Raw genomic sequence first — 24,928 nt, forward strand, 5'->3', positions numbered from 1 at the left:
GAAAATAAAAATTCTCAATTTGTTTCAGTTTTCAAAAATCATTTATCAATTAATTTATTGGTATACCTGGTGCTTATCATAAAGTAAGTAAATGTAAATGAACAGCGAACTAAGAGGTGGATTAAAATATCCACACTAAGCCTGACCTCAGCATTCACTGAACCTTTTCTTCAGAAGGAAACTGTAAAAATAAATCTCACTAGCGTTGGCTTTGCTTGACAGCATAATTGAGTAGTAACCAAAGTAGCCATATGTGGTCCTTTAAGCCTCAGAAACACAGCACCTTTTGAATCTTTGTGCTGGGCACACATTTTGTGCCCGATAGATACTTGCTGAATGAACTTTTACAGTAGTGCTGGGTTTGTGCTAAACCAACCAAATTTTCAGACTTTAATTTAGTGATTAAATGATTAAACGATTTTGCAAGAAAGAGGACAGACTGGATGAAGAACGCAGGTTGTCATTCAGGAAGAGAGCAAAGCTAACTGCCCCAATATGCATACGATTATATAATCCAATAATGCACTGTCCTCTAGCAAGCCCATTTACAGAAACCCCAAAACAAATAATTATCACAGTTTGTGGGCTTCTGGTGTTGTTGTGGACGACTTTCAATGTCTACAAGTAGTACCGTTTCCTAGAACTTTGTAATAAACTTGCATTTTTTTTCCCTAGGTTTTTTTTTTCCCCCATAAATCTTTCATAAAGTTCTCTGTAGTGTGTAAGTATATACATATGTAAGGGACAGAGTTCAGAAACTGGTGTATTGTGTGGGTGGGGTCAGGGCGCTTACAATCGTCATTCATTCATTAACCAAATATTAAGCATCTGCTGTGTGTCAGGAATTATTTTCTCCACAAAACAACAGTGGAGGAAAAAAAAAAACCTCGCCCTCCTAGAGCTTACGTTATTCTATTGGTTAAAACAGATAACGAGATAAACATGTAAGATATGTAGAACGCCTGAAGGATAAAAATGGGGACAAGGTACCGGGAACTAGCAGTTTAAAGAGTGGCCACGGAGCCCCGAGGACACAGTTGCGCAAAATCCTGAAGGTGAGGCAGCAAACTCTGTGGTCCTTGGGGAAAGAGCCTGGCCGAAGGAAAAGCCAGGACAGACGTCCTGCCTGCAAGGCGGCCGAGGAAGCCTCCCCCGGCCCCACCGCGCGCACCGCCTTTAGGCCGCGGTCAAGGCTTTGGCTTTTACTCCCAGCTAAACAATGGCAGGGTCTAGAGTCAAGGAGTGACAAGATCTGATTTAGTCCTTCGAGTGATGTGAGGCAAAAGGAATAACCTGTGGGGAAAATTTTCCTATTTAAGCGTACCGGTACATATGCATATATAATTAACATACCATTTAAGTAAACTCATGAAAATATAACACAGATTTCGTCCCGTTTGAGTAAAATTAGCTTACCTATGCACTTTTTACCTGAAGAATAGCCCCCTTTTAATGTACAGAAGTAAACTTAATAGTGACCTGTACGGTAAAGTTATTTCACGTGTTTCAGTCAGAGACTACAGGAGGCTTGGAACTGTACACACAATCACATTTGTACTCCAGCCTTGGCCAGTACCTCACTGTTTCGAACGTAAAGGAAAACGAAGTCTGAAATCGTCTGGCCCCAGGCCCCCCCGCGGCCCGCACTCCGCCGGCTCTCCCCGCGTGCTCGGCTCCACCCACAACTAGAGGGGGGCGCGGACTGGCTCCTCGCTCGAACAGCGTCGCCTATAGGCCCTTCTCCCGACTGCTAGGCAAGAGCCAAAACCACAGGCAACAAAATGCAAGACCAGAAAAGACCACATATTTCCAGAAATATATGCATCACAAACATGGTTCCATTTCAATCCAGCTGAGAATCTTCGTCTCCTCCACGCGTTGCGTTCCCACTCCTCAGAAATAATGCAGAGACTGGCGTAAAGTCTGGCCTCTCAAAAGGAGAGAAAGGTGTACAATACGATACATCCATCCACCCGGCTGCAGGGACACCATTTAAAAAATGCTCGGTCGCCGTCGGATCGCGGGCGTCCTCTACGTGGCCGCCCCGAGCTCGGCTCCCGAGAGCTAAAGACGAACAGTTGGGGCGGCGTGCGCGGGCTGCGAGACGGTCCGGGCCTGAGCGCCCCCCACGCACGCTACCACCACCGAACTCGGGCCCCGCTCCGGTCGGCCTCCAGGAAAATAAAGACCGGGAAGACCCGGCCCGCCGGTGCCGCAGCGAAAACGCCGCTCCGCAGGATCGACACTAAAAGGCAACATCCACAGCCGCCCTGAGGAGAAAGGCGCAGAGGAGAGCCGCCGCCGCCTTGCTGCCGGCCGCCGCCCGGCCCCGGGTGCGGTGCGGAGCGGGCAGTGCGGTGCAGCGCAGCCGAAGACGCGAACCGAAGTGGCGGCGGCGGCGCGGCGGTGGCGGAAGTGGAGTGGGGAAGAGGGGGTGGTTGTTAGTGTTTGGCGCCGGCGGAGGGAGTCATTCCTGCAGCTGCACTTCCGGTCGGCATTTTGTTCTGAGAGGGAGAGACGAAACGAGAGAGACACACACACAGGGCTCCTTCCCCCCCCGCCCTCCCCCCCCTCCCTCCGTCGGTACCGACTCACCCGACACCACCAAGCCGCAGGGAGGGACGCCCCCGCCGACTGGAGGATTGGTTCCCGGGCCGGCGGCGATGCCCCCCCGGTAGCTCGGGCCCCCGGTCGGGTGTTTGTGAGTGTTTCTATGTGGGAGAAGGAGGAGGAGGAGGAAGAAGAAGCAGCGATTTGTCTTCTCGGCTGGTCTCCCCCCGGCTCTACATGTTCCCCGCACTGAGGAGACGGAAGAGGAGCCGTAGCCACCCCCCCTCCCGGCCCGGATTATAGTCTCTCGCCACAGCGGCCTCGGCCTCCCCTTGGATTCAGACGCCGATTCGCCCAGGTAAATTCCTGCTCTTTATTTCGGCGGCGGCGGCGGCGGCGGCGCCAGGTCCTCAGCGTCTCTCCTCCTCGCTCCCCTCCCCGCCGTTTCCTTAGCGGCCCCAGGTCTCCTCCACGGGCGAGTCTAGAGTTCGCTCCTCTCTGGTGGCAGTCGCCCTGGGTGGCGGTGGTTTGGTACCCTCTCCCGGCCGGCTCCGGTGGCGGGGACTGGGCTCCTGCCGGGCGGCCGGGGAGGCGTAGGCCCGGCGGAGAGTGCAGGCCGCGGGCCAGCGGAATCTACTTGAGCTCGGGGATTAGGAGAGCTTCGGGCTGAGCGGAGCTACTGCTGGTCGGTGACAGGCCTTGCCCGGGAGAAGAGCCGTAGCTAGTGAGGAGGCGGAAACAATACAACTAACAGCAAATGTGCCTTGACCGTCCCCATATTTACAACTTTCCTGGTCCGGGAGTGGGGAACGTCCCAGTGAAACAAACAACCCCCCTTCTTCCCCCTGTGACCCCATGAAGGGAGGAAGTAGTTTCAGTTAGTGAGACAAATGTAAATACTCAGACACGGATCCAGTGGTAATTCTTTTCCTGTGTAAAACTTGTTTGGACGTTGGAAAGTTAGTAAAGACTCATTTTCTTTTTAAAAAGAATTAAGTCGTCCACATGAATATTTCATATAGGAACCCGTAGTGTGGTAGACAACTGCATATGACCCCCACCCACGCAAAGAGCTTTTATGTTGCTGTTTGACAGTGTGTTGCACATGGACTTTTTATTCAAAGACAAGTATAAAGTACTTGACAGGTTTACCCTGCCACTTTATATTTGTGTGCGTTGTATAAGGACAGTTTTAAACGATTATACATAACACACTTAGGTACTTCCTGATCTAAACGTGTAGAAGCTTAAAAAAGATTTTTTAAATGTTCTGAGAATTGTGCTGAGATACAGGTACAACCAATTTTCTTTAGAAGGATGGAAATTAAGTTATGCTTAAAATCCCTGGGAGGTTAAAAAAAATGTAGAAGGTGCCATCCTTTCATGTCAGGGCAGATCTTCTTGAGGTCCCAGGATTGTCATTGGCTGTTTGTGCCCATGATGTTTGACTGTGTAATGAGAGAGGTGTCATTTTAATAGGTCAAATGTATCTGTAAATGCTGGAGAAAAAGGTCAGTTCTATCTTAAATTCTAGTTCACAAATAAGTTAAGTGTTTAGGTCTTGCTTATGGAGGCGTTGGTAATGTAGGTTGGCATAAAGGAAAAACCAGTTTAAAAGTCCTCAGCCATACAAGTTGCACAGAAAAATAAATGTACCTGGGTTAGACTGTTTTGATACTTTGTCTCATAGTCACTGAAGGAAACCTTTCATTGCTTAAAATGAAGCAACACTGATCAAAAAAGTCCCTTGTTTTATTAGTGGGTGTTAACATTGGTTCGAATTTTTTGTGTCTCATTGAATTATTATTGTCATTGTAGAAGTAACTTTTCTGAAGGTTGTTCTTGAGTTTGGCCCTCTGCTTAAAATAAATTGTTCCACATTTCCTGCAAACGTATGGATAAATGTTAAAAAGAGTGAAGTTAATATAGCTGTCACGTACGAGGCATGTTTTTAATGCTATAAATCCGTGTAGTAGTCAGTAGCGTGTCCGTGATTTGTATTGGTCAGGGAGCAGTTTGAATTTTAAAAAGCCTGAAGCTCCTGCTGAGCCCCAATCCCGGCCTCCCTCCCTCCCACTAATCTCCCATTCCTGTCTTTGTGCTGCCTGCTCCTGTTAGACACTGTTTGCTACAGGGCCTCAGGCCTACACTGGGTGGGGGGCACGCTAATGGGGGCTGGGGAAGGGGGGGGAGAATACAGAAGGTAGGAACAGTTCACTTCTTAAGCGGAGGATTTGGGGGTGGGAGGCGGGGTAAGGGCTTCAATGTAAATGTTTAAAAGGCCCTTATATGAACCTGCGATTGTCTTTACAACTTAAAATACTGAGACCTATGTCAAGGGATGAACATACTTCTACTAAAGGTAATGGAAAGAGGAGTTCTGCTTGCTTAGTTTTCATCAGCAGGAACAACTTATCTTTAGCGTTTTATATAGTTAAAGGGAGCTTTCTTACACAGATGTTTAAATCAGTATATTAGATATCTATTTATGTGACTGATTTTTTATTGTGACTTGGAATTAAAGTGAGTTAGTTCTTATCAGACCCTATTTTCCTAATTCTACATATTTAGTAATCTGTAAGTAATATAGGTTGTGTGATAGCTTTCGTTCAGATACCATAAATATTTCTTTAAATTACATTGAAAATATTTTTTGTTTAGTCCAAACCGATTAAATAGATTATTTTTAAAGGAGACATTGTGAAACTTGAGTAAAACCTAAACTTGAACTTTACATTTTTGATAACTTAGTTGGAAGGAATAATTTGTGTTTCCCTAGAGATTAGGAATAGTCTGCTCTACCTCCCCTGTATTGGTCGGGATAGTCACCAGTGGCTAATCTTGTATTTCCATTTTTTTTTTTTTAATTCAGCGAAAGGAAACAACTATAAGTGTTCCAGAAATCTTATAATGCTGGTTATATTATAGGATAAATATTTCATAATATACTTAGAAGAAATTTCAACAGTATGGTTTATTGTTTCTTTTGAGTCTGCAGAGTTACCAGTAACTTATAATAATTACTTGAAAAGAAAGTAGTTTTAAAGTATATCATGAAAGTCTAGTAAATCAAATTAAAGTTGAATAGTAAATAATTACTCTAGTGTTTTGAGATGAGTATATTGGATGCTTCCTTTTGAAAGCCATTCAACAAATTTGTTTACTAAAGTTATTCGAAAGCCTTTTGAACCTGTGCTATGGATCATTATTAATACCGTCCACCTTTAAGAAGAAAAGAGTTATCTTCGAAGAAAGACTATTTCAGATTCTCTTTGGGGATGAAAAGTGAAAGTTTTCAGTATGGTAGTAAGCCTAGTTTTGGTTTTCTGCATAATGATCATTATTAAATTTCAAAAATATTATGAGCAAAGCTGTACCAATTCAAACATGAAGTTTTCTTTATTTGGAGCCAGGCTACCCAACTCAAACATGTATTTTCTAAGGCTTCCTAAACTAATTTCATATTTAATTTTTTGGTACCAATTCATCATCAGACTGCTATAGAAACATTTGAACCCATCTGTGTTATATTTTGACATACTCTTCTATGGTATTTTTACTCTCCCAAAATAAGGTGTAAAAATTAATAATAAAGAGTAAATAAAAACTAAAGAGTTTGTGTTTTACACAGTTTCATTTAACTTTCCGCACTCTGTTGCTTATTAGGAAAAGCATAATTTGTAAGTAATTCTGAAATTTTTTAAATAATGTAAGATTTCAGTTTTATATAAAGTGACTGGGAAGACTGAGGTAAATAAAAATTCTTTTCATAGAAATGTAACTTCAATTCCGTTTATCACATTTATTTGCCATAAAACGAATAGGAAATTACTGACTAGGAACTTTATAGAAGCCTGGTAATTAAGTGTTTAGTTGACATCTTTAATATCCTGAGCATACTAAGTTGGCTTTGGTGGTAATGTATGGTCTTATGTAGCTTTTACAAATCATTTAAAAATATACTTTTTGAACAAAGTTTTTTTCTATTTTTAGCAGATGTCAATAATTATTCTCTGTATTTTTAAGTCAGTCCTTTTTCAGGGTGACCTGAGTTCATTCATAAATATTCTCATTTCCCTGCAAGGTAAATGACCAGCGTGATTTCCATTTTTTGATGAAAAACTCAGAGGCCACATGATTTGTAGAGATTCATGTAGTGACTCAGTGGGAGATTAGGTATTCTCTGACTCTTAGTAGTTTCTTATTAGATTATGTTGCTGTAAGAAACCTGTGAGCTTTGGTCATGAAGCTAGGTATTGCTCAGTGCTGACACTGATACCATTTGTGATTTTTTTCAATTATCTGAGTCCAAGGTGCTTTTCTCATCTCCATAGAGAGATATGATACTTGTCTTTTGGTTGTATTTTCCTGGTATGAAAATAGTACTTTTACATTAGAAATCTTGACCTTGTGTGTATATATTTGGTGTTCAGGTGATTAAGTTTATTTACATATGTCCCTCTTCAGGAGTGTAAGTGAATTAACTGTATGTGTAGTAAATAATGACTCCTTAAAGTTTTATTCTTATTCTGTTTTTTAACTACTAGAGTGGAATTTTAGTGTTTCTAATTGATTTAAATGCGATTTTAAACACCAAGTCTGCAGTCAGTTTTAATGAATTGAGTTTTGTCAGATTGCATTATGTTTTAAGGCAGGTTTCTTTCTATTCCCAAAGTGATATTACTAGGAGAGATCATTTCTTGATACAGCATTGCCAGCTAGGTAAGATTTTGAGGGGTTATTATTTGCCAGGAATTGTGTTAACGTGTGTATGCCCCCCCAATATTACCTCATTTAATTCTTCTAACAGGCTCCTGAAATAGAAACAATTATCATCCACAATTTACAGATGAAGAAACTGAGGCTGAAAATGTCAGAAAACTGTCTATTGTCTTATTAGTATGATCAGTCTGACTTATATTTGTTCTTAAGGACTTAGGATTCCACATTTCTGGTTTTAGTAAATTCTTAATTATTATCCTTTAGTTGCTCAGTTGAATCAATACTTAAAAGTCATGTAGTCAAGGAAATTATGTACTTTAGGCAAAGAACTAAAATAGAATCTAGACTATATATGCTATATATATTAATAATAATTTCAATAATTTTGAAGTCAGCACATCTTTACTGTCTTACATTGTAATTTTGAGTTTGTTAATCTGAATTTTTTACTTCTTTTAAGTTTTTTATATTGAGTTGAAACTGTCAGAGCATCTTTTTAGAAAGGGAAAATTGAGCTTTAGAGTGATTTTATTCATAGAAATGTATATGACCAATTTGTATTGTAGTAGATGAATCTATAAATTAGTATGACTGGTACTTTTTAAAAATTCCAGTATTTATATAGCCAAAGAATGTGGATTGTTTTGACGTTCTCAGCTTGGGAAGTTGTGCACTTATTCCAGAGCTGTTGCCATTACATACACTCTTATGGGGATTCTTTTAGTGAATACCTTTATAGACCTCGAGCTAGTATTTTTTTCTCATTCTTAATGGCATACGTTTATCTTCAGGGGTGAATTTGAATTTTAGAGACAGTAAAAAAGTAATTTAGAACTTAGGAAAGCTAAGATTTAAGATCTTTTTTGTGTCAGGCATTGTGTTGAGTGCCTTACATTTGTAATATGTAATATTATTGAGTGATTCCCATGTGCCAAAAACTGTGCCAGGAGCTTTATATGGATTTTCTCAATTCTTCAAGGTATAGTATGAGTTTGGTTATATTTATTACTCTAAGATATTAGAGAAAACTGAGATATAGAATGATTAAGTGACTAAGGTCATACAGCTAACAAGTGGAAGAAAGTGGAGAAAGGACTCTGGAGTTGATGCTTCACCCACCACCCTTAACCACTACACTGTTTATCGTGATTACCTCCCAACTATCCAATGAGGTTAGTGATAATGTTTTTGTTTTACAGACAAGGAAGTTGAAGCTCATCATGTTTAATAACCTGTCCAAGGTGGCAATTCTAGCAGGTGTTAGAGATAGGATCCCAACTCAAATATGTCTAATTCTAAAACTTCTATTCTTTCCATTCTGCCACTCTGTCTCTTCAAGATTTATAATACTTTTGTTTGTTTTTTTTTTTTGATAAAAAGAGTAGGCTTGATTATAAAGTAGTGAGACTTGTTTTTCTTGTGTGGCTTATAAAGCTATCCTATGGCTTAAAAAGAGGAATTCTAAAGTTTTTTGGTCAGTTATAGCTGATACATTATCTGATTACAGTCTTTTAAAATACACCTTGTTAACTTTACACTATACAAAATGTTCCTATGTACAGATGTGCATTTAAATAGAATATTGATGTTAAATACAATGCATGCTGTATTTTTTGAAAGTGTGGAAAAGCCACTTTATTTTCATAATATTGTGATTCTTGAATTATTTTTTATAAAAACATTAAGCATTAAAAAATATTCTCAAGAATACACTAAATTTTTAACATAATTAATGTAGGTAAATTTTTTTGCCATCTTACGTTTGTGTAACATTTAACATGATATAGCAAAACTCTTAAAAATTTTCTTTTGTATGTATTTGCCTTTTGGCAGAAAGGAAAAACTTTAACAGGATGGAAAAACATGGAATTAGCAACATTGATTAATTTATTTATTTAAATAATTTTGTATACTTTTACCTCTCCTGAGAAATTCAGAAGCTGTGACATAATTTTGAAATACTGGATTCCTTTTCGTTAGAATGAACACATTTGGGTCACTTATACTCTCAATTCTTTAGTCTTGTGCCAATAAAATGCATGTGTACTTCATAAGTACTGTTTTTTAAAAATAGTCATTGATTCTAGATACGTTAAAAACTAACAGTGCTTGAAACACTAATGAATTATTAAAATTCAAACTATAGTTTACTGTAAAAATATTAATATTTATGATGGTATATTTAATTTCTTTATTTACAAACAAACAAGTCCTTGAAATTAGTCCTAGTAAGGAAATAGGAGTTTTTTCAACATTCAGTTTTCTCAACACTGCTACTTGGCAACCCGTTTGGGATTTTATTTTATTTGTTGTTTTGCTTGGTTTTTTCCTATATTTGCTATGTTTTATTTTATTTGGTTTTTTTTTTAATTGAAGTATAGTTGATTTACAATATTGTATTAGTTTTAGGTGTACACCATATTGATTCAGTATTTTTGCAGATTATATTCCATTATAGGTTATTATAAGATAATGGGTATAATTCCCTGTGCTATCCTGTATATCCTTGTTGCTTATCTATTTTAACCCTTTCAGGATTTTAAAATCTGCTTTTAGTTCTCTTTGTCTGATAGGATTGCCAGTTTCTACGTAAAGAAATTGATGATCTGAGTATAGGCTATACATAATTTAGTTTTTCTTTGGTAATGACCAAATTGAAATTTTACATGGGTATATATTGGCCCTAACTCCCATTAAAAAAAAGTACTGTTCTTAAAAAATTGTTGCACATAACATAATCTTTTTCCCAGGGTTCTGCCTATGTCTCAGAAAACTCTTAAGGTTGAAAGTTGAAATGTAATGGCCTAAAAGCTACTGCTATCATTTTTTTCCCTTTGAGAAAAGAATTAAGAATCCAGTATTCATGCTGTAACCTACTCCAGGTTATCCTGAAAGACATATATGCAGTATGCTTTTTATTTAACTCTACTAATATTCTGTTTCCCTTTTCTTATGTATCTCTTTCTCTCTCTGTCAGTGTGCAATCTTTATCTCCCCCCCTAAGCAAATTTTTACACAGCTTGGTGAATATAGGTGATATTTTTAATGTTAATGAAACCTAGAGCAGTTTAAAAGGCCTCAGATTCTGAGATCTTCATAAGTTCAAAATATTGCTGGTGAAAAAGCATTGACACTAACTGTGAAAATATATACTAGGGTAGCATTCTTACTTTGTTCTGGAGGTGTGTTACTTCTCAAAACGTCAGCTCAAGGACCAGAAATTTTTTTTTAAGGAGAAAGAGAAGGCATGGCCTTTTTTGTTTAAGTTTCCCTGGCCATTTAATTTCATAGCATTTGTCAGTTTATTGCTTATACCTCTTGATAAAATAATTTGTTCCTATGTTTTTCAGACATACTAAACCACCAGCTCTATGAGAGCAAGGAGACATTTTCATGTTTATGTCTGTAACACCATCGCAGTGCTTGTCCTGTGCTAGAGGTATTCACTACATTTTTGTTGAACTGATTAATTAGAATTAAACTATATGATAGTATTTACATATATCCCAATCAGTACATACATCACATAACTTATGTATTAAAAGAATCAAAGAAAAACTTAAAACAGTTATTTTTTTAGCTGTTAAGATTGTAAAGCATAGGAAGGAGCTTTTGTTTTGCTCCCTTGGGCAGTAGAATTGAGAGTAAGATACTGGGATTTATTGTAAGAGGGAAAGTATCTAAATACTTTGTTTTAAGCTTAAGATTGGTTTATTGTAGTTTTTGTTTTCTTTGCTAATTTAAGTATTATATATAATAACAATTTAGATAATTAGAAATACATTACAGCACATTAAAAATGCTGTTTAAATATAATAGTGATATGGTGACTGAATTTTTTTTAAGTAAGACTTATTGAGGTATAATTTACACTATAAAATTCACTATTGCCGTTGTACAGTTTGATGAGTTTTGACAAACATTATCTTGCAACTGCTGCCTTAATCAAGACATATAATATTTCCATCACCCCCCAAAGTTCCCTTATATCCTTTTGTAATCAGTTTCCTACCCCTAGTCTAGCCCCTGGCAGCCAGATCTAATTTCTGTCCCTGTAGTTGTGTATTTTCTAGAATGTCACGTAAATGGAATCATACTTATATAGGCTTCTGGGTCTGGTTTCTTTCACTTAGCATAAGGCTTTTGAGATCCATCCATGTTGTTGCCTGTATTAGTAGTTTGTTGGTATCTGAATTTTGAAATTGAATTTGATATACTCTTTAACTTTGGTACTACCCTGTCAAAAAATACTTTGAATAGTTTTAGATATTTGTCTCAGATTTTGCAGCTGCTTTATTATTGGACATAATTTTACTTGCCCATGTTTACCCCTCAACTCCAAAAATCTTGTAATTTACATTACTGTTGAGTGGCGTGCATTTATACTAGTCAATTCTGTTAGGTTAGCTGCTCTACCAAGTAGGTAAAATAGACATTGCCCTCTTTTTCATCATAATTAAAATAGGTAGCATCGTGTATTTTGAACATACAGCACATAGAAACTGGAACAATGGTGCAGTGATAACTTATCCAGAAATTGAGTTTACACTTTAGTATAAAACTGCTGTTTATACTAAAAATAGAGCATAGGTTATAGTGAAGAACAGTCATCGCTTCTCCTCTAATCCTTAAAGTTAGAGAAGTAGTGCTATTTCCTGAAAGTTGGGGCAGATAATGATGAAAAAGAGTTATTTTGTTTGACCACCTATTTTGTTCCCCCTCCCTCCTCCCTTTTTGAAACCGCTTTCTCTCTTGGGTGCAAGGATATCAGTCTTATTTGTAGACTCTTTGCTAGCTCTTCCATCTCTGCGCACTCCTTAAATATTGGTATTCCCAAGGTGGTTCTTCAACCTTCATTCTGTTCTCTCTTCCTATTGATTTAATCTATTCATTTGACTTATTTTACATGCTGATGACTCACATATCTCTCTCCAGAATATAATTTTCTTCTGAGACATATCCAGCTGTCTTACCAGGCACCTCCTGATGTCCCATAAATACTATAAATTCGAAAGTAGTGTAGAAGTCTGAACTCATGTGTCAGTTCTTCCCTAACCTTATCCCCTCCCACTCAAAAAGAAAAAGTATTCTTAGAACTATGAGAAGTAGGTTAATGTTCCCATCATTAACTCAAGTTGCCTAAACTAGAAACTTGGTGATAATGCTTGACCCTTCTTCTTTAGTGTATCTCCAAACAAGTTGTTTACCCAGTTGTTCACCCATTCATAGCACGTCCCTGAATATCACTTGAATCCATCCCTCCTTTACAGTTTGATTCTGAGAGTGGGCGTGTACGTGCAGCTTGTTGGATGGAATAATTTATAGCATTTTAGGAAAGATTTAGAGGTAATTGTGAAAGATGTATTTAGTGTTAGGATACTTTTTGCTCATATGCTTGGGCTCTGATAATTTAAAAGTACGGTGTAACTTTCAGTACCTTTCATGTTTTATAGCTTAAATGTCAATGTTTTCTGTACCCATTTCCATATCTAAAATCCAGAACTTCTTACGTTAGAACCCAGTGTATCAAGTAGAACAGTTTGAACTCAGTCTTCTTTCCATACCTTACTTTTAGAGCACTACATTTCATGGATGTGTACGTTCATTTAAATGCTGCATGTTTATGTGTTCAGGGGCAGAGTCTGAATTGAGAAGAAAATGAGAATGTAGGAGCAAAGGAAGGCTTTTAATTGACTTTCCTGTACTGTGGAAGCAAGTTTACTTGTATAACATTTTCATTTTTATTGCAGGTAACAAAACTAAAGAAGCAAATGCAGTGGGGATATGATACTGTTCAGTTGCTAGGCATGCAAACATTTTTAATGGCAAGAGTCACATATACGGTAGCTGTATTACATGTTTGTGAGTTAGGAGGTTGTTGCTCATGGTTTTGTATAACCTTGCAATGTTTCTTCCTTAGAATAAGAAGTTATCCCCTTATTCCCCAGTTTGAACAGAAGGGTATGCTTAGAGTCACTGATTTAAATAACCCTAAGTATCTCTTGTGAAGGGCATCTTAAAATGTGATGCTACCTTGAAAAATGAAGTAAACATTTTCCTCACTGTATCTAGAATTTATAACTAAAGAAATAATAGGTGCTGTATTTTGTTCTAGTGCTAATTGCCATGTTTTTGAGAAAATGGGATCAATCCAAAGGCTGTTTACAAAGACTGACCAAGAACCTTGCCTAGTTATTGAGTTGTGGTGGCTTGCACATAGTAAGCATTCAACGAACAATTGTTGAATACATGAATTTGAATTATATTTTAGTTTTGAGATATAGGACTGATTGGAGTGACAGCAGATAGGTGGGGCTTGCTAAATATTAAGCAAATTTGATAGAGGAAAGAGAACACTGAGCCCGTAAAAGGTAGGACAGCCTTTAAAGCAAAGAATTGTGTAATTTAACTACTTGTATTTGGATAATTAGGTTTGTTTAGCTGGATAAGAGGAAGATCTATGTACAGAAGTGTTTTTGAATTCTTTCTATTCTTTTATTCCCACTCCAGTTCTGCTTCTGATTTCAAGTATTAGCTCTGGACTTCCATCTTCAGTGGTAAGGGACGATGTAATAGGCTCAGGGATAAAATGACCTGCATAATCCAGATATGCATATTAGGACATGGGAGGTGTTGGTGGGAAAGGGAGAGATATTATAGTTCTTCAGTCGTTTCCAATTATTCATGGTTTTTAGCTTATGTCAAAGTGCCATTGTCCTCAGTATTGAGATGAGGGGGCCTAAACACTAGAATTTAAAACGACTTAGAGATTACAACATGCTTGTTACTATGCTACCTCGATCTTGAGCCATGTTGCCACCTATGCTAATTATCATATGGTTTTAGTGATTCTGTTTTCAACTAGACGACAGCCACCAAAATTTTAATGTTCTTTATAAAAATTTCATACTTCAGCCATTCTCCATTCCCTTAGTTTTCTTGGGAACCAAAACTACTTATAGTGTGCTGGTATGATAGGTAAGGCTAAATTGTGGGATTTAGAGCTTAAAAAATTTTAAGAATCTCAAAGCGAAAGCTTTTCCCTCTCTTTTTTCCTTTAATTATAGAAGCAGTATGGAAAAAAACTACATGCTATTTGGAAAATAGGAAAAAAAATATAATCTCATATTTTATGTTTTTCCCTACTATGTTTTTAATAAAAATATTTGTAGAATATAATTATGGTTAAATATGTATTTACGGTATAAATATATGTACCTAGTCCTGTTTTCTCTTAAGGTTTTATCATAAAGATATTCCTAATTTTTTATATAGTGTTCATAAATATTTAAAATGTTACCCAACATTCTGTCAGTGGATGAACCGTAATTTTCTTAGTATTCTACTTTGGACATTTTACTTGCTGTCACTTCTTTCTGTACGAAAATGAGGCAGTGGAACATCTTTATATGTACAGTTTTTTTCCCCCTTTGGGGACTTTATTCATTTAGAGTAGAATTCCGTTAGTGGTAGTTAGGCCAAAAGGTTTGAACCTTTCTGTGGCGCCTAATATGTATTTCCAAAAATAGTTTTACCCTTCCATAATCTTTATTTTCATTCACGTCTTAATTCATTCAGTGAATTCATTTCTTTCATATGATGCACCTTTCCTATTAAGATTATTGTTAGGTCATTTAAATGCTCATCTCCTCCACTGTTGTGGCTGTGGTCTCTTTTCAATATATTTTTGAACTTCATAATAAAAATAATGGGTTTTTCAAACTGGGTATATCATTTGGAGGTATTATATAGTGAAATTAGCATAGAATCTTGTCTGAACTAGCTACTAGCCAAGTGACATTTAGACCGGTCATTAAGCCCATTTCTTCAGCTGTAAACTGAAGGAGTTCTCAGCTTTTTAGGATTTTTGTGGACTAATAAAAACACAAAGCAAAGGGGGAAAAAAGGAATTTAGATAAATGAAAGAAGAGAGTAGGTAGGTCCTAGAGATACAGTTATAGTTAAGGGATCATCAGTCTTTTATCTGCAGAAAAGTAGTAGGTAGATTTTAGATTGGAACGTATGAAAAAGAAAAATCAGTTTTTTGGTAGGTCCTATTACTTAGACTTAATTTTTGAGATATGAAACATCTAGTGTGATGTGGACTTGGCTTTGATCTCATATTCATTCTTTTGTTCATCAAACATCAAGTGTTTCCTCTATCTCAGGAACTATAAGGCATTACAAGTGGTGAAATAAAATATTTCACTCTTGCCTTCAAGGATCTTACAGTCTAATAATAGATAAAGATTTTGTTACAATATCAAGATTAACAAAGAGGATACAGTAGGAACACTGAGGGGGATCACCTAATTTAGGCTAGAGATGATGTATAAACTAAGTTTAGAAGGCCATTAATTAGACTTGGGAGTCTGGGGCAACAGTTTGATTTTGGAAACTGCAGATGCTTTGATTATTGGAGCATAGGGCTGGAAAAGGAGCGTGCCAAAAAGATTTGAAGCTACAGAGAGGGGCAGGGTCCAGATTATGAAGGAATGTATATGCCTTTAAGAATTCTGCATTGGCTTCTGAGTTGAGGATTGATTCTCAAGTTCCTTGTTTCTGGGCCTTGAAGTATGAAAGTTCCATTCACTAAAGATCAGGAATATAAGAGGAGAAGTTTATAAGAGTTGGAAGATGGGGTTGTAGAGGAAGGGAAGGAAATGATATTACAGTTTTAGGCATGTCAGTGGGACATTCAGGTTTGTGGTAGATATGAGAGTCTCAATACTTCAGAGCTGAGAAGACATTAGGCTTTTCTTTGGCAAAGTCATAATTATGAATTAGTCTATTAGAGAATTATTTTTATGAGGACATTTCTAAATCTATGTAGACTTTTAAAAAGGATATGTAAAATTTAAGTTTAAAACCATGTTGATATCCTAGAATTTCTTTTATTACCTTAACTGAGACTATCCAAGGCAATATTCAATTTATTATTATAGTTCTCGTATAGATATACAAATTAGAATTAGCATATAGCTTTTATTTATTTATTTAATTTATTTTTTAACATCTTTATTGGAGTATAATTGCTTTACAATGGTGTGTTAGTTTCTGCTTTATAACAAAGTGAATCAGCTATACATATACATATATCCCCATATCTCTTCCCTCTTGCGTCTCCCTCCCTCCCACCCCTCTAGGTGGTCACAAAGCACCAAGCTGATCTCCCTGTGCTATGCGCCTGCATCCCACTAGCTATCAGTTTTACATTTGGTAGTGTATACATGTCCATGCCACTCTCTCACTTCATCCCAGCTTACCCTTCCCCCTCCCCATGCCCTTAAGTCCATTGTCTAGTAGGTCTGCATCTTTATTCCCATCCTGCCCCAAGGTTCTTCATGACCTTTTTTTTTTTTTTTAGATTCCATATATGTGTGTTAGCATACGGTATTTGTTTTTCTCTTTCTGACTTACTAGCATATAGCTTTTTTTTTTTTTTTTTTTGTGGTACGCGGGCCTGTCTCTGTTGTGGCCTCTCCCGTTGCGGAGCACAGGCTCCGGACACGCAGGCTCAGCAGCCATGGCTCACAGCCCCAGCCGCTCCGCGGCATGTGGGATCTTCCCGGACCGGGGCATGAACCCGTGTCCCCTGCATCAGCAGGCGGACTCTCAACCACTGCGTCACCAGGGAAGCCCACTAGCATATAGCTTTTGAAGCCAACATAAAATGAATAACTTTTGGCTGGTTAGTAGGAATACAGTCTACCAAACACTGTATCACTTTTCACATTTTGGATGGAATGGATATTAAAAAATTTAGTGACTTGGTCAAATTGTTGTAGATACTAATAGTCATTTGAAAATTTCTTTCAAGGCTGACCTAGAAGATCTCTCCAAACAGTCTTAAATCAGGGTTAAAAGTAGTATTTAAAAAAAAAATCTTACTTGGTTTAAATTACCAGAAGATAATAATACCATTTCTTCTTATGGCTTTGTTTTCCAGTGTACTGACTATTACTATGAACTTAGGATAACAAAATGAATGTTCTTGTATGACTATTTTCTATTGTATAAGGCTGTTCTTAGGGCCTTCCTGGTGTATTTGTCTATCCAACATAATCTGAAGACTGCTTCTTTAGTTGGTTTTATACTAAATGCATACATATTATGAGATCTTTAGTGAGAACTATGTTGCTTTGCTCATGAGGGGATTGTCTTTACAGATATAATTTAAGGCCTGCTTTTAGAATAATTAAATAAAAAATGAAAAGCAGTAGCTTTTCAAAAGTATTATATGCAGGAATAATTATGAAGGAATCAAACTGATTTGTCAAAAATAATTTACCAGGTCAATATCAAAATGAAAATGAGTGCTTTCCTAGTATTTAAGTACATTTAAGTAAATGTACTTCTTGTTTTTTGTTTTTTTTTGGATTAGAGAGTTGGCGTGTCAGAATCACCTAGGGAACTTTTTCAAATTATAACCCTTTTATGGAGATGTAAGGTAAATTTTATAAGTTTCTCTATTAGCTAGTTCCTTAGTAATCATTCCACAAGAATTAATTGAATAACTATTGTGCTCTCAGCAATGAATTCTAGGCATTTGATGCTAGGAATTTTTTTCAGCCTCCCTCTCAAAGTTTACATGGGTGCCTAAGAGATGCCTCTATTTTATTTATTTTTTCTATTTCTATTTTATTTTTTCTATTCTATAAAAATATCATCTGCGAGGCATAAAGGAGCAAAGAACCATGGTGAGCAGAGTTATTAATGCCTTAAAATTAAAAATAGAGGTAGAATGGAGTGGAGTTTCTGGATACGAGAGAGATTGTAGTAGAATCAAGGAAAGAAGAGTAGCAGATACTACAAATGAATTTGGCAAAAGAATTAGTGAGAAAAATTGAAGTTAAAAACTCAAATACAGGGCTTCCCTGGTGACGCAGTGGTTGGGAGTCCGCCTGCCGATGCAGGGGACATGGGTTCGTGCCCCGGTCCGGGAGGATCCCACATTCCGCGGAGCAGCTGGGCCCGTGAGCCATGGCCGCTGAGCCTGCGCGTCCGGAGCCTGTGCTCCGCAACGGGAGAGGCCACGGCAGTGAGAGGCCCGCGTAATGCAAAAAAAAACCCTCAAATACAAGTTAGCAACAGTACTTAGAATAAAATAAAAAATGATGAACTGACTGATCTCTTCGTAAGGGTGGCTTATGTTTAGAAAGTTTACTTAAAAGTCAAAGTGCCTTATTTTATATATGTTGGATATACACTTTTACAAAGTGATGTGTAAAATGCTTGGAACCGTGCTGTGCACTTACAATAAGTCCTCAGCAAATATTTATTCTTCCCAAACCCGTGTCCCCCGCATCGGCAGGCGGACTCTCAACCACTGCACCACCAGGGAAGCCCATATTTATTCTTTTTATTTGTTGACAGCTACCTTTCTAATTGGTGATTTGATGAAAAACATACTTGTCAAGTATATTTTTAAATAAAAGTCTGCTAGTTTTTGACATAATAAATTATTATTAGGAAGGTATTGGATAAGAAATAGAAAGTTATCAAATCAACTCAAGTTCATCTGGTATTGAAATGTGATAAGTACTCCTTCACAACACAACTTGGCTATATACCCCAAATCAAGTGAAGTATCCCAAATAATAACTCTACTTATACAAGGAACTTCATTTAACTCATTCTGTTATCTAAAGTTAATTATGCCTCTAAAGGTATTGTACTATACTGCTGTGTATGGCAATATACATATATATACAAATATATCCACTATATTTTGTTAGCTCATTTTGTATTTTCCAGCTTCACACCTTTTAGTCAAAACATTTACCTCCTTTTCTCTCCATCTATCCAAATCCTACCTTCTTTCTATGAAGATCTTAGGGGTTTTGGGTAGTAATGGAGGTAGGTAGCATATTAGAGTCACCTGGGGTTTTTGTGGGTTTTTTTTTTTTTTTTTCCCCAAGCTTACATTTTCTCTCTTTGCTCTTGCCCCAATTCATGTGATCTCTTCCTTTTCTAATACATACCTGAGTGTAGGAGTTAGTAATTTAAGTTATATGCTGACTCATCACATTTTCATATTGTATATCAAGCTATGGCTTATTTTGTTTCATTTTCACGTTATTTATATTATCAATCAGATTATAAACTCTTTGAGGGCAGGATCTGCCTGTGGTACCTTATAAAGTGTCTTGCCTGGAGCAGGCTTTTAGCAAGCGTTCGCTGATTAAGTGGCTCATCTGAACTAGTTTGAAAAGGTTTGGAAACTATTTCACATTCTTAAAAACCATAAAATTCACTCTTTTAAAGTGTACAGTGGTAAAAGTTCAGTGGTTTTTAGTATATTCACAAAGTTGTACAACCATCATCACTGTCTAGTTCCAGAACATTTTCATTCCCCTGAAAAGAAACCCCATACCCATTAGCAGTCACACTCCATTCTTCCCGCAGCCCGCGGCAACCACTATCTACCTTCTGTTGCTATGGATTTCCTTATTCATATAAGTGAAATCATACAATGTGGCTTTTTTGTACCTGGCTGCTTTCACTTGGTCATCCATATTGTAGCATGCATGAGTAGTTAACTGCTTTTTATGGCCAAATAATATTCTATTGTGTGGGTATACCACATTTTACTTAACCTTTTGTCAGTTGATGGACATTCGGGTTGTTTTCACCTTTTGGCTATTATGAATAAAGCCTCTTCTGTGTTTTCAGTTCCCCTGAGCAGATACATAGGAATGGAATTTCTTGGTCATATGCTAACTGTATGTTTAACTCTTTGAGGAACTGCTAGACTGTTTTCCAAAGAAGCTACAGGGTTTTTACATTTCCATTAACACTGAGGTTTACACTTTCTCAGCATCATCTCTAATACTTGCTATTGTCTGTTTGAGTATAGCCATCCTAGTGGGTGTGCAGTGGTATCTCACTGTGGCTATGATTTTATTTTGGGCATCTTTTCATGTGCTTATTGGTCATTTATCTCTGGAGAAATGTTTATTCTAATCGTTTGCCCATTTTTAAGTTGTATTATCTATCTTTTTATTCTTAAATTATTAAAATTTTAATATATTCCGGATATGTGTCCCTTATCAGATGTATGATTTGCAAATATTTTCTCCGATTCTGTGGATTATCTTTTCACTTTACTTTCTTGATAGTATCCTTTGAAGTGCAAAAGCTTTTCATTTTGTTGATGTCTGATTTATCTGTTTTATTCCTTTGGTTGCTTGTGCTTTTGATACCATGTTTAAGAAACCATTGCCTAATCCAAGATCATGAAGATTTACACCTATATTTAGTTTGAGCTCTTTAAGTCTGATCCATTTTGAGTTAATTTTTTGCATATGGTATGAGGTAGGGATCCAACTTCATTCTTCTACATGTGACTATCCAGTTGTGCCATTACAATATGTTGAAAAGACTGTTCTTTTCCCATTGAATGGTCTTGGCACCCTTGCCAAAAATTAATGTAAATATAAGAGTTTATTTCTGGACTCTCAATTTAATCCATCAATCTGTGTGTCTCGCCTTTTGCCAATATCATGCTATTTTGATTACTGTAGCTTTGTAGTAAGGTTTGAAAATGAGAAGTATGAGTCCTCCAACTTTGTTCTTCTTCCAGATTGTTTTAGTATTGTGGACAGTGTACAAGTGTTGCACTTCTTTTGTTAAATGTGTTCCTAAGCATTTTATTCTTTTTGATGATACTGTAAATGGTATTATTTTCTTAACTTCATTTTTCAGATTGTTCATTGCTAGTGTATGGAAGTACAATTGATTTTTATATATTGATCTTGTATCTTGCAACCTTGCTGAACTCCTTTATTAGCTCTAACTTATACTCCTTTCTCTAGGGACAATTTACGTTTGTTCAGTATGGTTCATTCTGTTCTCCGTTCTTCCAGACACTACATGCCAACAGTAGTTACAAGACAGAATTTTTCCTGTTGTCCAATTCTGCTGCTTTGTGGGCTGGAAAAAAACCAGACAAACTTGTACATATATGGAAAGTAAGATTAGATAGCTCAGAAGAAAAATTATGGTCACATTATGTCAAAATTTTCATTTAGTGCTATCTGGCTATAGCATAAGATTAAAAATTGAGGAATTGTGATCTAGAACTTAAAGCAGTGTGCTTTACCTGTAGTAAGGGCTATCTCAAATGTTTGTTGCGGGAATAAATAAGTGCTTATGATAACGATGTGTATATATGGATGCAGAATAAATTCTGTTGGTTAGTAATTTCTAAAGTCTTTGTCTTCCACTCGTCAGTAAGTGATTTTCATTAGTGCATCTGGAGAGCTTGAACCATACGGGATGTGGGGTGGGGGGATAAAAAGAATGACTAGGCAAAGAGGGTAAGAGTATTAGGGAAGAGGAAAAGAAGGTAAGAGAGAAGAGAGGCAAGGAGGCAAGATTAATAAGTTGACTTTTGTTAATACAAGCAATATAATGATATAAAAAATATATCTGCTGATTAGAAACAAAAGAAGAGAAACAGTGATAGTGCATTATTATTCCTCAAATTCAAACTTCTGTTTTCTTTTTAAATTTATTTATTTATTTATTTTGCGGTACGTGGGCCTCTCACTGTTATGGCCTCTCCTGTTGCGGAGCACAGGCTCTGGACATTGCAGGCTCAGCGGCCATGGCTCACGGGCCCAGCTGCTCCGCGGCATGTGGGATTTTCCTGGACCAGGGCACGAACCCATGTCCCCTGCATCCGCAGGCAGACTCTCAACCACTGCGCCACCAGGGAAGCCCCAAACTTCTGTTTTTTTAACCTGAGTCAGAAGTCAACCTAAAGTGGCAAGTACGTATATAAAAAGATGTTCATCATCAGTGGCAATTAGAGAAATGAAGAGGTATACTCTAGTTAGCTTATGATGTGTTCTGTTGATCAACAAGGATTAATCAAATGCAAAAGTACCTTAAAATTGTTCTTATTAGATAAATTTTAGCTTCCATTAGCATTAATACTGTTCTTATCACTAACCTTTAAGTGTTGTAATACATATAAAAATGGGTAGGGTAGTTCTTCCTGCTCTCCCTCCCCCTCTTTAAACAAACATTTATCAAAAAATTTCTATATATTACTCATTGTCATATTTAACACTCTTAGAAAAAACCTTCTGGAGTAGATATTATTTGCATTTCCAGGTAAGGAAATTGAAGCTTAGGAAGTCAAGGTTATACAGCTTACACAGGAGGAAGGAGAATTCGAACACAAGTTTTTCTGATTCTAAAGCCTAGTTTTGAAATCTTAACTACTATACAAGTACTGCTTCTCCAGTTCCTTTGAGGAGCCTACACTGAGGTTGATAATGTTATACATAATACTCCTTGGATCCTTAAACTATAAATAACTATTAAGTAAGATTTAAAGCAGAATTTTAAAGTTGGATTTTAATTTTACTTCAGAAAAATCTCAGGTCTTTGCTTTTGGAAATCAAATATAGTGTTTGCCCATTCTTTTAATGTTGCTGTATCACTCAGTTTTTGTGGTTTCAAAAATTTCTTTAGTGTCCTCACTTTGGAAAGTTGGCTCTTAAAACTCACGGAGTCAGGCTTTGAGTCCAGAAGCTAATAGACTCAGTAAAAGAGGAAGTCCTGGGAGAGTTCCTTGAATAATTTTAGGATGATAAGTTTAGCTTAAAGAGATGATGGGTCAAAGTTAAGAGTAAAAGAATTCTGAGTTTTCTCTGTTTTGAAAACTTCTGTTTTATCTTAGATCTTAACCAGAGTAAAAAAAAATAAGTGTAATGTGGTTACCTTATAAGTACTTAAAAATTAATATGTATTATATTTCTTTTTGATTGAGCCTCTGTGGAAGTTTTATATCATTTGCTTTTTTGTTATACCTTTCTTGCGGAATTCCACATTCAGTGCACATCTTTGTTTTGAGTTTGGTTTTGTTGAGCTTTGAACAATAGGACTTTGTAGAATGAAATTTAGTTTAAAGAAATCATCCAAAACTTTGGATGGTGTTGTGCCCTTTTAAAAATGACTTTTTAAATAGGTTTAAAATAACTGATAATCCTTCCAAAGGATTGCTTTCTAAATCTTGGGTCAGAGACATGTTTGGCTCCTGATTTTGTGAACTTTTTCAATTTTAATCCTCAGTTTGTTTATTTTTTTCCTTTCCTCTTTTTCATCAATTACTGCAGGTCTCTTATGCTGTTCAGAACATCCCTTCCAATGTATATCAGTTTCTTATTTTTAATTCTTAGTTTTTTAGATTTTAGGCCCATAGTGAATTTATTAAGGTTTTCTGTCTGTTATTCAATATTACTTCTTTTAAAAAAAAATTTTTTTTTTTTTTTTTTTTGCGGTACGCGGGCCTCTCACCGTTGTGGCCTCTTCCGTTGCGGAGCACAGGTTCCAGACGCGTAGGCTCAGCGGCCATGGCTCACAGGCCCAGCCTCTCCGCGGCATGTGGGGTCTTCCCGGACCGGGGCATGAACCCGTGTCCGCTGCATCGGCAGGCAGACTCTCAACCACTGCGCCACCAGGGAAGCCCTAAAAAAATTTTTTTTTTATTGGAGTATAGTTGCTTTACAGTGTTTCAATATTTTTTTCTTTAAGGAAATCTTTTTTTTTTTTTAAATAAATTTATTTATTTAGGCTATGTTGGGTCTTCGTTGCTGCGCACAGGCTTTCTCTAGTTGCGGCGAGCAGGGGCTACTCTTGGTTGTGGTGCATGGGCTTCTCATGGCAGTGGCTTCTCTTTTTGCACAGCACGGGCTTTAGGCACGCGGGCTTCAGTAGTTGTGGTGCATGGGCTTAGTTGCTCCGCGGCATGTGGGATCTTCCCAGACCAGAGCTCAAACCCGTGTCCCCTGCATTAGCAGGTAGATTCTTAACCACTGCACCACGAGGGAAGTCCAGTATTACTTCTTAAGTACACTTATACACAGAGTTGAAAGTCCTGCTACTAATAGAATCAATCCCAGATTGTATCATCAGAGACTATGTCTGTGGATAGATTAAGTGTTATTTTTAGTACTCTTTTGGGGGGACATTGTGACAGACTAGGGGTACTTAGTGCCTTGGTTGATGACATTATTGCTTCCTATACTTTGTAGAACCTAGAAGGAGTGAAACAGAAAAGTGTCCTTTTCAGTTCCTTAAGGATTTAGAAAACAGAAGAATTCTTTACTAAAACCTTTAATTGCCTTATTCTTAGCAATGAGGATAATAACAGTAAAAGCAATAATGGCTAATATTTATTGAGCTCGCTGTTTTGAATATTTTACTTGCATTATTTAATTCTCACTACAATCCTTTGAAGTATACATATAATATTATCCCCAGTTTACATAGTAGGAAACTGATGCTTACAAAGAATGTGACTTGCCCAAGGGATAAGAGAGGGAAGGAAATCTCATGAGCAATTCGGAGTTGGCATAATTAAAATGAAAATATGCTCTCCTAAGTTGAATTAGACTCTAAGTTCCCTGAGGTCGAGAACTTAATATCATGTTTATTGCTTTGTTTGTATTACCTAACGGGATTTGAGTTTTGCACAAGTGCCAGGTGTATGGTATATACTTAGTTTTTTAAAATGAATAAATGAGGTTGTGAGAGGATGGTTCATTAGCCTTAGCCATGAGTCTTCTGGATGGAATCCATACGAATCTCATTTGCATTGCATACTTGTTCTTTTTCTTTAGACTACCATTTTCCCTGTATC

The 24,928-nt window shown here is 37.1% G+C and overlaps 1 protein-coding gene across 5 annotated transcripts in view; it reads left to right on the top strand.

Moving 5' to 3' along the window:
* Nucleotides 1-2,752: 2,752 nt before the first annotated feature.
* NIPBL (NIPBL cohesin loading factor) overlaps nucleotides 2,753-24,928 on the top strand; it is a 192,664-nt gene continuing 170,488 nt past the window's right edge. For 4 of the 5 annotated variants that reach the window (XM_019930132.3, XM_033852794.2, XM_073802063.1 and 1 more), the window contains exon 1: nucleotides 2,776-2,908. The gene's annotated coding sequence lies outside the window, so the exon portion shown is untranslated. Of the gene's footprint in view, nucleotides 2,909-24,928 lie in introns of all 5 variants that reach the window. The other variant, XM_019930134.3, reaches the window with a different exon arrangement.

The sequence above is a fragment of the Tursiops truncatus genome, chromosome 3 (genome assembly GCF_011762595.2).
Source record: "Tursiops truncatus isolate mTurTru1 chromosome 3, mTurTru1.mat.Y, whole genome shotgun sequence".
NCBI classification, from domain to species: domain Eukaryota; kingdom Metazoa; phylum Chordata; class Mammalia; order Artiodactyla; family Delphinidae; genus Tursiops; species Tursiops truncatus.